Below are 12695 nucleotides of genomic sequence, written 5' to 3' on the forward strand. Positions count from 1 at the left end.
AGGGCCTCTATAAATAGAGCTAGCCACCACATAGTAGACAAGATCTAGACATCTAGGGATCCCCAAAGACATCTAGACACCCCAAGAACATCGAGAGATCTGGTAGAACCCTAGCAGAGAGAGAGGCGATGAACTCACCCTAGCAGTTCATCGCACCAACTCAAGAACACCTCTCGCGAGGTTGTTCTTCCCTTGTACTGTCCATCATCAGCTCTAGAGGCAATCCACCACACCACACACTAGAGTAGGGTATTACACCACAACGGTGGCCCGAACCAGTATAAAACTTGTGTCTCTTGTGTTGTTCATCATTTTCATCTTAGTTCGCACGAGAGGATCAGACGTAGATAGGCAGGGGAGAGATCTCCGCGCGCACCCCAGTGTTCGAACCTCAAGGGTCTGCCGGAACCCCAAACCCGACATTTGGCGCGCCAGGTAGGGGATGCGCCGGAGTCCTCCTTCCTGATGACCCGCTCTCCCCCAACATCGCATCCCGCCCTCATGGCGGACAACGCGGCGCCCGCTCCAGCAACGGACGCCGACACTGGGGCCAGGGGCTCCGGGCCTTGCCCCCCGCCTTGCGGCAAGTGTAGTGGTCGCGCAAGTTCAGGCCCGAGATGCCGCCGCGCGACGATGGTGCGATGGACCCGATGATTTTCCTGCTGGCGTACGAGGAGGCCGTCCTCGGAGCCGGGGGCGAAGATCGGGTGATGGCCAACTGGTTAACCATGGCCCTCACCGGCGTCTCACGCGCGTGGCTCCTCGACCTGCCGACGGCCTCTGTCACCTCCTGGGAGGAGCTGCGTGACCTCTTCCTCGCCCGTTTTGCCGCACCAGCGCCACCCGTCATCGCAGCTCTCCTAGGTGGCTCCAAGGCACCGCCCTCGAGCCACCACGTCAAGTCGTTCACCCGCCGGATCAACACCGCCTCCAAGCGCCGAGAAGCCCCCTCGGGCTGGGTGGCGCCCGATGCCGATCTACCTTCGACTCGGAGGACCACCCCTTCAACCCCATTGGTTCGAGCGCACTCCCGATGCTGTGCACCCCCACCATCTGCCAAGTGGCCGTCACTAGGACCCTCATCGACGGTGGTGCTGGCCTCAACGTGCTCTCAATGGAGGCCTTCAGCCTCCTCCACGTACCACTAGAGCGGCTCCGACCCAGCAGTCCTTTCTCGGGCGTCGGAGCCGGTTCCACCGCCTCCTTGGGGCAGGTCCGCCTTCTAGTGACCTTCGGCACCTGCGACAACTTCCGCACGGAGCTGATCGACTTCGAGATCGCCCCCATCGGCCTCCCCTACAACGCCATCCCCGGCTATCCGGCCCTGGCTCAGTTCATGGCAGTAACTCACCCGGTGTACAACCTCATGAAGATGCCTGGGAGCAGCGGCGTCCTCACCGTGTTGGGAGACACAAAGATGCGCTGCAGGTGCTCCAGCTTGTTTTCAGGGCGGCCGCAGTGGCACAGCCCACTGGCACCGACGCCCTCGAACCCAAGGGGGCTGCACCGGCTAAAAAGAAGCAGTTGTTCACCCAAGACAAGGCAGAATCCAAGCAGGTACCAGTCGACGAGGACGGGTCCGCTAGCGCCACCTTCACCATAGGGGCCAACCTCGAGCCCGAGCAAGAGAAAGCCCTGATCGCTTTCCTGCGTGCGAACAAGAAGGTGTTTGCGTGGGAACCTGATCAGTTAGCAGGGGTCCCAAGGGAAGTGATTGAGCATCACCTCAACGTGTGCCCCAATGTGCGCCCCGTGAAGTAGAAGGCAAGGCGGCAGTCTACTGAGAAACAAGCTTTCATCATCCAAGAGACCCGGAAGCTAGAGGCGGCAGGAGTTATCCGCGAGGTCCGCTACCCTGATTGGTTGGCTAATCCGGTCGTTGTGCCGAAAAAGGGAGGAAAGGAGCGCATGTGTGTCGACTTCACCAACCTCAATAAGGCCTGCCCGCAGCATCCATTTCCGCTCCCCCGTATTGACCAGATAGTCGGCTCCATCGCAGAGTGCGGCCTATTGTGCTTCCTAGATGCCTTCTCGGGCTATCACCAGATCAAGATGGCGGTAGAAGACGTGGAGAAGACGGCCTTCCTGACCTCGTGTGGATTGTACTGCTATACGTGCATGCCGTTTGGGTTGCGCAACGCAGGCGCGACCTTTCAGCGGCTGATGCACATTGCCTTAGGCCGGCAGCTCGGGAGGAAAGCAGAAGCTTACGTCGATGACATTGTGGTGAAGTCTCGTGAGGCAAGGACCCTGATACAGGACCTGGAAGAAACCTTCGCGAGCCTCAACGAGGTGGACCTACGGCTCAACCCAGAGAAGTGCGTGTTTGGAGTCCCCTCAGGCAAGCTCCTGGGTTTCCTCGTATCCCACAGGGGCGTCGAGGCCAACCTGGAGAAGGTCAAGGCAGTCGAAGACATGAGCTTGCCAAGGACCCTTAGAGAAATGCAGAAGCTCACCGGGTGTGTAACTGCGCTGGGGCGTTTCATCTCCAAGCTGGGGGAACGAGCGCTACCCTTCTTCAAGCTGATGAAGAAAAAGGGCCCCTTCGAGTGGACTGAAGAGGCCGACAAGGCATTCCAAGACCTCAAGAGGTACCTTACCAGTCCACCAGTGATGGTAGCTCCGCGTCCCTGGGAGCCCCTGGTGCTCTACCTCGCGGCCACCCCCTACTCCGCTAGCGCAGAACTGGTAGCGGTCAGGGAGGAGCGTTGTGCCAAGGCCGCATCAACCGTCCGAACTGAAGCAAAACAGAGCCGGGAGGGCCTTGCGAAGGCCGCAACCGCAGCTGGAAAGGAACAGCCGTGGCAGGAGAACGCACCCGGAGCAGGAGAGGCCCCCTCAGGCGACCAAGCACTGGGAGCTCCGTCGTCTCAAGAGACGCCTCGACCTCCGGAGGACACAAGCAGTGCCAGCACCCTCAACCTCGTCGAGCACCCCGTGTATTTCGTTAGCACAGTGCTACGGGACGCGAGGGCGCGGTACCCCATGCCTCAAAAGCTCCTCCTCGCGCTATTGGTGGCCTCACGCAAGCTGCGGCACTACTTCCAAGGCCACCCCATCAAGGTTGTCTCGGCATACCCCTTGGAGAGGGTACTCAGGAGCCCCAACTTGGCTGGAAGGGTTGCTGAATGGAACATCGAGCTGCAGGCATTTCAGCTAGAATTCAGTATGACCAGAGTCATCAAGGGTGCCGCGCTAGTAGATTTCGTGGAAGAATGGGCAGAAGCGCAGGGTCTCGAGGCAGGCGAAGACCGGTCACTTTCTCCGGGAAGCGAAGCACCGGATGGCTGGGTCATGTACTTTGATGGGGCGTTCTCCCAACACGGTGCGGGAGCTGGCGCAGTGCTCGTATCTCCTACCTAGGACAAACTCTACTACGCCGTGCAACTTTGCTTCCAGCACGGAGAAAAGGTCTCCAACAACATAGCGGAGTATGAAGGCCTGATAGCCGGCTTGAAGGCCGCAGTTGCCTTAGGGGTGAAGCGCCTCATCGTCAAGGGTGATTCGCAGCTCCTCGTCAACTTCTCCAACAAGATATACGAGCCAAAGGACGAGCACATGGAGGCCTACCTCGCTGAGGTCCGCAAGATGGAGAAACAGTTCTGGGGACTGGAGTTGCAGCATGTGCCTCGCGGCACCAATCAGGAGGCTGACGACATTGCCAAGAGGGCATCTAGGCGGCTGCCTCAGGAGCCCGGCGTCTTTGAGGAGCGGCTCTTCAAACCCTCGGCGGTGCCGTCTCTGTGCAGCATGGCACAACCGAGGGAGGAGCTCCCTCAGCCGCCTGCCTCGGGAGCGCCGGTCTGCGGCCCGGCATCAGGGGCACACCTGCTCCTGGCGTTGGAGCCTCAGAAGGGATGTTGGATCCCAGAGCTCAAGGACTACCTGATGCAAGGGATTCTGCCAGAGAACGAGGAGGAGGCGGAGCGTGTGGCACGGCAGGCCACAGCTTATTGTATCCAGGATGGCGAGCTCTATAGGAAGCGGCCAAATGACGTGTCCCTACATTGCATTTCTAGGGAGCAAGGAAAGGAACTGCTGGCAGACATACACAGCAGAGACTGCGGGCACCACTCGTCGTCACGAACCCTCGCCGGCAAGGCGTTCCGCAGCGGGTTCTACTGGCCCACAGCACTCAGCGACGCCGTTCAGCTGGTGAAGGCTTTTGAGGCCTGCCAGTTTCATGCTAAACTGATCCATCAGCCTGCGGGGGGTCTGCAGACCATACCCCTCTCCTGGTCGTTCGCAGTTTGGGGGTTAGACATTCTGGGCCCGTTCCCTCGGGCGCCAGGGGGCTATCGCTACCTCTTCATCGCCATGGACAAGTTCACCAAGTGGGCCGAGGTGGAAGCTGTCCGCACAATCCCGGCAGGCTCGACAGTCAAGTTCATCAAGGGTCTCGTGAGCCGGTTTGGGGTGCCTAACCGCATCATCACTGACAACGGTTTGCAATTCACTAGTAATCTCTTCAAAACGTACTATGCTAACCTTGGAACGCAGATATGCTACGCTTCGGTAGCACACCCCTGAGAAATGGCCAGGCTGAACGAGCCAATGCAGAGGTCCTGAGGGGCCTCAAGGCCAGGACCTTCAAGAAGAAGCTGGAGGCCTGTGGCAGGGGCTGGCACGACGAGCTCCAGTCCGTGCTATGGTCAATCCGCACGACAGCGACCAAGCCGACTGGCGAGACCCCGTTCTTCCTCGTCTACGGAGCGGAGGCTTTTCTCCCTCACGAGGTCAGACGTCGCTCCGCACGGGTCCTGGCATTCGACGAGGCTTAGCAGGACGCCCAGCGGGGGACGGATCTCGTGCTGGGAGAGGAACATCGTCGGGAAGCCGCACTGCGAGCGGCAAGGTATCAACAGGCGCTATGATGATACCACAGCCGCAACATCCGCCCCAGGACCCTTGAGGTAGGGGATCTCGTGCTCAAAAGGGTTCTCTCCAGGGAGGGGCTGCACAAGCTCTCTCCCATGTGGGAGGGCCCGTTCAAGGTTGTTCATGTTTCCAGGCCTGGCTCCGCGCGCTAGGAGACTCCGAAGGGAGTACCCATCCAGAACACATGGAACATTCAACATATCCGGAGGTTCTACCCCTGAGTGAAGCCACTGCGTTTTGGAAAAGGCCCGGTGCCTGTGAAGAAGGCGAATGCCTGTGAAGCCGCTGCGTTTTGGAAAAGGCCCCGTGCCTGTGAAGAAGGCGAATGCCTGTGAAGCCGCTGCATTTTGGAAAAGGCCCGGTGCCTGTGAAGAAGGCGAATGCCTGTGAAGCTGCTGCGTTTTGGAAAAGGCCCGGTGCCTGTGAAGAAGGCGAATGTCTGTGAAGCCGCTGCGTTTTGGAAAAGGCCCGGTGCCTATGAAGAAGGCGAATACCTGTGAAGCTGCTGCGTTTTGGAAAAGGTCTGGTGCCTGTGAAGCTGCCGCATTCCAAGAAATGCCCGGTGCCTGTGAAGCTCGCCGCCCGTGACACTCTCATGTAATAATGAGTGGGGCTGTACACGCCCCGGAGTCTCCGGAGTGCCGCCCTCGGGCCTCGAGGGCTCCCGCCCACGCCCAGTGGCAGCATTTAGCTCCGCGCTAGTGAGAAGACGTCGAAGACTAGAATAGGCGCCGGACGCGGCTTTCCCATTTTCTTTCTGCAGTTGGCTTGTTTATTCCCGTTTGAAGTTTTTATTGGAGTTGCTGACGTTCCTGGCTTGTGGCTCTTTGTCTTTCTCGCTCGCTCACCTTTTTTCTCTCGCGAAGTCTCGCGAGGGAGGATCGCGGGCGCCCTCGCGAGTGTTTTCTGCCCCGATCGCTTGGAGCTTTCCTTTCCGACTCCTCTGTGGGAGTACCCCTCCCAGCCCGTGCCCCACGGGCATCGCGACACGAGCGCAGGACCTGGGCCGAACACCCTCACAGCTAAGACCATAAGTTACCCCTCCTACTGATCCTTGCAGGGCACGAAGCGCGCGAGAAGGCCACGGCCTCGGGAGGCGAGGACCGCGTCAAGCCCCACCGAGCTAAAATAGTTCCCGCACATGGGAGCGCGACACGAGAACACGGCGCAGAAATAGCGGAAACATCGCGATGGTTAAATGGCAACAGTTCTAATACGCCCCCACGGGGCCCTACATTACTTACTATTTTTGCGCAGGATAAGAAAGAAAACAAAACGGGCGCGATCCATCCTGCGCCAACCCACAACGAAGGCTCGAGCTGCTCCTGGGACTCAGGCGGATCCCTTCTCTCGCTTCACCGGGGCGCGACGGCGGGCTGCCCCGCTACCTTCACCCAAGCGGGCGCGACGGCGAGGAGGCTGGTCGCGGCCACCACTGGAGGAGCTGCTGCCTGAGAGGGGGTTGCTGAAGCTCGGCGGACCCCGAGCACCGCCGCCTGTACGCCAGTCGCCATCTTCATCCTGGTCAGAGCCAGGGCTGGGTAGGCGGCCGCGGTCGTCGTCTTCAGGGCAACACCCGGCACGGCGACCGTCTTGCCCGAACACCCTCACGTAGAGGGTGGCGTCACCATCAAACATGAAGTACAGGGTGCACCACCGGCTCAGGCCACGCGCGCGGGCAAACGTTTGCCAGCCACGTGTCAGAGCCCCGTTCCCAGAAACGGAGACCTCCAGCGATGCCCAGGAGGCCCTGCTGCAGCATCTGTCTGCCTGGAGCCAGAAGCCGCAAAGGGCGCTGGCCGGCACCTCATCTACGAAGAAACGGGGGAGCTGGAGCCTGGTGCTGGATGGGTCTGCCGACCACACGACGAACTCCAGCAGCACCCCCGCAGAGTGAAAGCATGGCCTAGGGGGGCGCACACCCACGGCGTGCCCCCCGTCGGCAACCTGGCGCTCACCACCGTGCTGGGAACCGCCTCCATGGCCGCGGGAGGCCACCACGGGGACTGTGGTATACTTGTGAGGGCGGCCTTGGCCACGCTTGGCCAGGGGGAGTCAGGCCCAGCCTGTGGGGCCTTCCCTTTCTCCGTCGCTGAGAATCTCTTTGGAGCCATGGGAGCGACGGGTAATCGAGAAGAAGGAAAGGAGCAGCAAGGAGGGACGGGGCGAAGGGGGTCGCCCAGCCCCGTACTTATAGCCAGAGGGGGCCAAACGCCGTGCACCACGATCGTGGGTAATCATGACCGGTTTCTCTGCATGCAGCGACTTATCAAGTCATGCGGTCGCCGAGGCGTTGTGGGGAAGCGCAGTCGCCCACGTCCAATCAATCGCCACGCGGCGCCCAAGGCCGCAGGCTGTTAGGGCCCGCGGCGCTTCATGCTTGCCCCTTCGTTTCTCTGCTAAGCCAAGCCTGCACGTGCCTTGGGCCCGGGGGCTACTGTTGGCGTTCTGTGAACGGGGGTCCCCAGACTTGCCTGCCTGCGGCGTGGCTCAAGCAGGGGCCCAGCGCGGCCCATCTTCATCAGCTCAAGCTCAAAGACCTTCGCGAGGGGCCAAGCCTCGCGGGGCGGATGACACGACGCTTCCTCAGAGGCAGCCTCATTAGGCAGGCTCGCGAGGAGGCGGAGAGATCAAGGCAGGGGTACCTCGCGAGGAACCCATGATGCAATCCATGACGATCGAGACCAGGCGGGCGCCAGGCGGGCGTCGGCCAGCGCAGTGTCCTTGTTTCCCCTTTGGTGCAAAGGGGGCAAGCACAGGCCAAGGCATCAGCCAAAGGTTACCATTCCGGTGCAACGAGACCAAGACCAGCCGGACGGCAGGACGGAGGTCACCGTGGAGCCCAAGACGGTGTCATCGCCAGTGCTTTTGGCAGCCGAAGACCACCTTTGGTCAGGATAACTTGTACTAGATGTTCCCCTTCGAAATGGCCAATTTTTGGCACCCTTCCCGCTCATTATTTGGGGAGAGGCCCAGGGCCTCTATAAATAGAGCTAGCCACCACCGAGTAGACAAGATCTAGACATCTAGGGATCCCCAGAGACATCTAGACACCCCAAGAACATCGAGAGATCTGGTAGAACCCTAGCAGAGAGAGAGAGAGAGAGGCGATGAACTCACCCTAGCAGTTCATCGCACCAACTCAAGAACACCTCTCGCGAGGCTGTTCTTCCCTTGTACTGTCCATAATCATCCTAGAGGCAATCCACCACACCACACACTGGAGTAGGGTATTACACCACAACTGTGGCCCGAACCAGTATAAACCTCGTGTCTCTTGTGTTGTTCATCATTTTCATCTTAGTTCGCACGAGAGGATCAGCCGTAGATCGGTAGGGGAGAGATCTCCGCGCGCACCCCAGTGTTCGAACCTCAAGGGTCTGCCGGAACCCCAAACCCGACAGGCCTACAATTTTTGGAGCTAGGGCTATTGGTCGATCGACGAGGGATAAGTATAAGCGTACCACGAGCTCATCAGCCCCAACTTTCTCTTTGGTGAGTGGTTTGCAAGTACTATAGCTCGCACAGTAGCTGGCCTACTAACACTAAGAATCATCAAACAAGCCCTGCTGATATGATAAACAGTTCAAACATACATCTAAGCATGCCATATATTACATTAAAAAGCTGGTGAGGATACATATGTTTCCATAACTCGGAGAGGGTTCGCATGATTCATCGCATGATTCACTATCAAACAAAAGTAGCAAGATCCGCCCACACAAGACAGTGCACTAGCCCTAAGATGGTTTGATAACACGCATTGTTCTGGTAATTAAACACAGGGCAATGCAAACTACCCTGAAGGATTAGCGTGACCAACTATTTCTTGTCACCGATCTCTCGGGCAATGACCACAGCACGGACAGCGGCATGGGAATCGATTTCTGGGGCGAAGTCCACAGGACTGATCGCGACATCGGAATCGATCTCTAGGGCGATGTCCACAGGATGGACAGCGGCATCGGAGTCGATCTCCGGGGCGACGCCAACAGGACAGACCACGACATCGGAATCATCAAGGACGTCCACTAGCACCTACACAACCCTAACATATTAGCAAGCACATTGCAAATAATCAAAAACCACAACTATGGTAATAAGCCATTATTTTTACCTTGTGCAGCTCACCGGGGGACCTCATCCCTCTGGGGGCCATCTCCTCGTCCTCGATGGGGGCCATCACCTTGCCAGGGGAATACTGCTTCTCAACGGCGACTATCTCATCAAACTCGGTCTTGAGCCTCACATAGGTGGCAATCAGAGTTCCTGGGGTAGGCACGGTGGGGCCCTTGCTATTCTTCCAACATCCTTTGAGGAGTTTGTCCGCCAACGTCCTCAACTCTTTGGCCAGTGCTTGTTTCTTAGAGTTCTTCGTCTCCATGGGTTGGCCCGCCAACATGGTCAACTTGTTGGTCGGTGCTCGCTTCCTGGAGATCGCTGTCTCCAGTGGGTTGTCCGCCGGCAACTCTTTGCCTAGTGCTCTAGGATCCATCAATGAACTGACAAATAAAAAGCAATCGAAAGGAAACCACAATCGCAATGAAAACAGGAAAATAATAGGATGTGAGAATCGGTCAGTGCTTTGCAAAAAGAAGATTCTTGGAATGAAAATATAGCAGCATAACTGATTTCCCACCTTTACTTCGTCGGTACAGAAGAAAAATGGCAGAAGTGAGTAGCCTGGAGTGAGGTTTTCTTCAAGAATGGGAAGGAAGGGCTTGAACGAGCGTTCCACTGAAATGATGGTTGCTTCGTCCAGTCCAACTTGGAGGCCACCTTACCACTGCTGGTAAAGGTGTAGGTTTTGTGATATGACGGGTCATGACGGCCACATCGGGGTTACAGGTGAGTCTCGACTGTAGCACCTCGCTGTGATTTGTTGGATGGCAGGGGGCCCGGATGCTTTGAAATGTCCCGCATGTAGATAGAGCGGCTAGTCATATAGGAGTGCTCAATATTGTGCACCGCGACCAAGGCGGAGAGGAAAACGAGAGAACTACGTAATTAATGTATGAGTTTAATTAGGGTAGTTTTGTAAAGTACGATTTACATTCCTCCAATCGCAAAATGCCTTGGTTCATGAGATTTGAGATTTGAGCCCTATAAACCGGAAGGGAGGGAGCACTGCACACGGTGTAGTCTAGTCACTTGTTGAAATCTCTAGAAAGGCAAATACTCCTTTCTGGTTTACAGGGCTATACTACTCCCTCCGTCTAGGTGTGTAAGTAATCTTACGAAAACCAAATAGTCCCAAAACACTTAGGCGCGGTGCATTAACTTCTACCTTGTTTCTTGTTTCTTGACATATCAACCAATAAGAGATGAGAGGTGTGCATGCTTTTAATGACTTGCAATGGCTAGTTCATTGCATGCAATGCTATTAATTAGCAAATGACCATTGGTCACCCCAGGAGAAAACGGTGCTAAGCATCTGGACCTATGCAGAATGAGTATCAACCAATGGATAATGGAGTTTAATTGTTAAACAATAGCAATTTTGTCTCATGCAACAGCCTGGCTAGTACTCCAAGGATCCGCACCATGCGAGCGTTCGCAACTGCCATGTTCGGGTTGCGCTTGGCTCTTCGCCTCTTCGAGAAGACGAAAAATGATGTTACTCCTACTTCTACAGTATCGAATCCACTGCTGCATGTCCGTCCACCTCGTGCGGGAGGGATAGCGTGTAGCAAAAGCTTCTACTTACTGCTCCTGCCTTTGCGTCTATGACAGGTGGGCCCAACAGGTGGTTGGCCCTCCTATCATGCAGCAAAAGGCAGGTGCAGTTAAGGCACTGGAGCTCAGCCCATGAGGGAGAGGGCGTTGTAGTAATCAAATTTCTCGGTCTTGTACGAGTTGACGCGACACATCAAAGAACTGCACTCGATATAAGTCATTTTACACATTTCAAATTTGCTATTTCGTATGTAGGAGTAGACATATTCTGCTTCGTATGTAGTCACTTGTTGCAATCTCTAAAAAGACTTACATTTGGAAACGGAGGGAGTACAACACATGCATGCATGCCGTGACTTTCCTTTTGATACTTGCATGGGTTGATTTGATGCACCTTGCCAAATTTTGACTATAAATTTAACTAACCAAATTTTCATGCATGTGACAAAAATTACGGGGCTGTTGGGATTGTGACTATGTTTGTCTTATGTTGCCACATTATTTTTCCCACACTTTCCACACTTGCCTAACCTGAGTTGCTCAAATTGTTAGACACATTTTGGCTTGCCTAAGGGAATCTTGCCACAATTTTTGTGTCTATGACATGTGGGGTTCACTGCTAATAAAAAAAATCTTGTCTTAGGTGTGGCTAATAAAAAAGACTTATATTTAGGAACGGAGGTATTAGAAAATATAAATAATAATGCAAGTTGGGGAAACCCACGTTTCCGCTAATTATAGCCGTGGGCTTGTTCACAATTTTTACGAGGGGGTGGTTGTTCATTGAATGGAGGGACTTGTAGTACCAAACTTGAACGATGCAAAGTGCGACCTGGCACACCGTAACACCACTTGGAACAAGTGGGTAGCTATCTCAAAAAACAATCAACAACTAAAAAAACCGCGACCTGGAATGTAGTAGTACAGAATTTTAAATGATTGTTTTGATGGAGTGAAAAAGGAAAACTACCCCACTACATATATATAGGTTGGAGCCTCCGCGCTTGCTTGCAAGGGTTGCTCTATTCACACACTCTCATCCTCTCCAGATCTAAACAAGATAGGGGTAGTAACACTATCTTTCTCCCTTCAAAAATCACTGGCTTTCTATCCTCACCGCTAGTTACAGATCCAGACGTATCCCCCTCCGCCGGTGAAGGGGAGGAGGGGCAGTGAGCGAGTCCGGGATTAGGGGGTATCCGGACAGCCGGATTATATCCTTTTGTCGGACTGTTGGACTATGAAGATACAAGATTGAAGACTTTGTCCCGTGTCCGGATAGGACTCTACTTGAAGACTTCATCTCCTTTGTAACCGACCTTGTGTAACCCTAGCCCCCTCCGATGTCTATATAAACCGGAGGGTTTTAGTCCGTAGGACAACATACAATCATACCATAGGCTAGCTTCTAGGGTTTAGCCTCTCCGATCTCGTGGTAGATCAACTCTTGTAATACTCATATCATCAAGAATAAATCAAGCAGGACGTAGGGTTTTACCTCCATCAAGAGGGCCCGAACCTGGGTAAAACATCGTGTTCCCTGCCTCCTGTTACCATCTGCCTTAGACGCACAGTTCAGGACCCCCTACCCGAGATCCGCCGGTTTTGACACCGACACTGGTGCTTTCATTGAGAGTTCCTCTATGTCGTCACCGTTAGGCTTGATGGCTCCTACGATCATCGATAGCGATGCAGTCCAGGGGGAGACTTTTCTCCCTGGACAGATCTTTGTGTTCGGCGGCTTCGCACTGTAGGCCAACTCGCTTGGCCATCTGGAGCAGATCGAAAGTTACGCCCCTAGCGACCAGGTCAGGTTTGGAAGCTTAAACTACACGACCGATATCCGCGGAGACTCGATCTTTGACGGATTCGAGCCCCTGCCTTGTGCGCCATGCGGTCACGATGAGTAGGATTTAGCTCTACCATCGGACAGTGTCCAAGAAATCACACCGGCAGCCGCTCCGACCCTCAATTCGGAGCCAGTTGCACCATCCATGGACGGGTGGATAGACCCCACCACGGAGGCCGTATCCTCTGCGGCGATTGAGCCAAATATCGACCTTACCCTTCACGAGAGCCGTGTTGCCAAACTGCCGGATCCTTCTCCGGCCACGGACTCTGAACCGCCTGCGCCCGTTCCT

Source organism: Triticum urartu, chromosome 5, assembly GCF_003073215.2.
Source record: "Triticum urartu cultivar G1812 chromosome 5, Tu2.1, whole genome shotgun sequence".
Classification (NCBI taxonomy): Eukaryota; Viridiplantae; Streptophyta; class Magnoliopsida; order Poales; family Poaceae; genus Triticum; species Triticum urartu.